The sequence below is a fragment of the Phascolarctos cinereus genome, unplaced genomic scaffold (assembly GCF_003287225.1).
Source record: "Phascolarctos cinereus isolate Bilbo 61053 unplaced genomic scaffold, phaCin_HiC Scaffold_726;HRSCAF=1367, whole genome shotgun sequence".
In the NCBI taxonomy this organism is placed as follows: Eukaryota; Metazoa; Chordata; class Mammalia; order Diprotodontia; family Phascolarctidae; genus Phascolarctos; species Phascolarctos cinereus.
Window position 1 is genome coordinate 307,644,239 of NW_027556098.1, and position 2,878 is coordinate 307,647,116.

The window sequence follows — 2,878 nt, forward strand, 5'->3', positions numbered from 1 at the left end:
TTAAAAACCATAATCTTACAAGATGTTGCTTACAAGAAACACATGTGAAGCAGACGGATACACACAGAGTAAAGGTAAAAGGCTGGAACAGAATGTTCTGCTCCAGCTGAAGTAAAAAAAAGCAGGGATAACAATCCTGATCTCAGACAAAGCAAAAACAGAAATAGATCAGGAAGCTACATCCTGCTAAAAGGTAACACAAATAATGAAGCAATATCATTGCTGAGCATTTATGCACCAAGTGGTATAGCATCCAAATTCCTAAAGGAGAGGTTAAGGGAGTTACAGGAAGAAATACATACCAAAACTATACTAGTGAGGGCCTTCAACTTCCCCTTGTAAGAACTAGATAAATCTATCCACAAAATAAACAAAAAAGAAATTAAGGAGATGAATACAATTTTAGAAAAGTTAAATATGGTTGACCTCTGGAGAAAATTGAATGGGGATAGACAGGAATATACCTTTTTCTTGGCGGTACATGGCATAGTAAAAATTGACCACATACTAGGGCATAAAAACCTCATGATCTAATGTAGAAAAGCCGAAAATTACATGTAATAAAGGGCCATGGAAAGATAGAATAAAAATTAATTGGAAACTAAATAATCTAATCCTAAAAAATGAATGGGTCACAACAAATCATAGAAACATCAATAACTTCATTCAAGAGAATGATAATAATGAGACAACATACCAAAACTTACTGCAGAAAAAGCAGCTCTTAGGAGAAGTTTTGTATCTCTAAATGCTTACATGAATAAAATAGAGAAAGAAGAGATTAATGAATTGGGCATGCAACTAAAAAAGCTAGGAAAAGAACAAATTAAAAATCCCCAATTAAATACCAAATTAGAAATTCTGAAAACCAAAGGAGAGATCAATAAATTGAAATTAAGAAAACTATTAAACTAATAAATAAAACTAATAGCTGGTTTTATGAAAAAACAAAACAAAACAAAATAGATAAACCTTTGGTTAATTTAATTAAAAAGAAAGAAGGAAACCAAATTACCAGCATAAAAGATGAAAAGGGTGAATTCACCACCAATGAAGAGGAAATTAAAACAATAATTAGGAGTTATTTTGCCCAACTGTATGCCAATAAATTTGACAATCTTAGCGAAATGGATTAATATCTACAAATATATAAATTGCCCAGATTAATGGAAGAGGAAATAAAATACTTAAATAATCCCATTTCAGAAAAAGAAATTGAATAAGCCATCAACAAACTCCCTAAGAAAAAATCTCCAGTGTCAGATGTATTTACAAGTGAATTCTATCAAGCATTTAAAGAACAGCTAATTCCAATGCTATATAAACTATTTGGGAAAATAGGTGATGAAGGAGTATTATTAAATTCTTTTTATGATACAAATATGGTGCTGATACCTAAACCGGGAAGAGCCAAAACAGAGAAAGAAAACTATAGACCAATTTTCCTAATGAATCTAGATACAAAAATTCCAAATAAAATATTAGCAAAGAGATTACAGCAACGTATCTCAAGGACAATATACTATAACCAGGTAGGATTTATACCAGGAATGCAGGGCTGCTTCAATATTCAGAAAACTATCAGCATAACTGACCACATCAACAACAAAACTAACAGAAACCACATGATTATCTCAACAGATGCAGAATAAGCTTTTGACAAAATACAACACCTATTCCTATCAAAAATACTAGAGATGGATAGAACACTGGCCCTGAAGTCAGGAGGACCTGAGTTCAAATCCGGCCTCAAACCAAACACTTGACACTAGCTGTGTGACCCTGGGCAAGTCACTTAACCCCAGTTGCCTTAAAAAAAAAAAAGAAAAAATACTAGAGAGCATAGGAATAAATGGAGTCTTCCTTAAAATGATAGATAGTACCTATCTAAAACCATCAGCAAGCATTACATGTAATGGGTATAAGCTAGAAGCATTTCCAATAAGATCAGGGGTGAAATAAGGATGTCCATTATCACCACTGCTGTTCAATATTGTACGAAATGATAGCTTTAGCAATAAGAAAAGAAAAGACACTGAAGGAATTAGAATAGGCAAAGAAGAAACAAAGCTATCACTCTTTGCAGATGATATGATGGTATACCTACAGAATCCTAGAAAATCAAGTAAAAAATTACTTGAAATAATAAACAAATTTAGCAAAGTTGCAGAGTATAAAATAAACCCATACAAATCATTGGCATTTCTACATATTGCTAAGCCCAACAGCAAGAGATCAAAGAAAATTCTACTTAAAGTTGTAGTAGACTTCATATAAAATATTTGGGAGTCCATCTGCCAAAACAAACTCAGGAACTTTATGAACACAATTACAAAACACTTTTCACACAAATAAAGTCAGATCTAAACTGGAAAAATATCAGTTGCTCATGGGTAGGCCGAGCTAATATAATAAAAATGACAATTCTACCTAAGTTAATTTACTTATTCAGTGCCATACCAATCAAACTAACAAAACATTATTTTTATAGTAACACAATTCATCTGGAAGAACAAAAAGTCCAGAGTATCAAGGAAACTAATGAAAAGAAATGCAATGGAAGGCACCCTAGCTGTACCAAATCTTAAATTGTATTATACAGCCGAAATCATCAAAATTACTTGGTACTGGCTGAGAAACAGAGTGGTGGATCAGTGGAATAGGCTAGGTATCTAAGACACAACAGTCAATGACTATAATATTATATTATTTGATAAATCCAAAGACTCCAGCTTCTGAGATAAGAACTCACTATTTAACAAAAACTGCTGGGAAAACTGGAAAATAGTATGGCAGAAACTAGGCATAGACCAACATCTCATACCCTATACCAAGATAAAATCATAATGGATACATGATTTAGATATAAAGACAGATA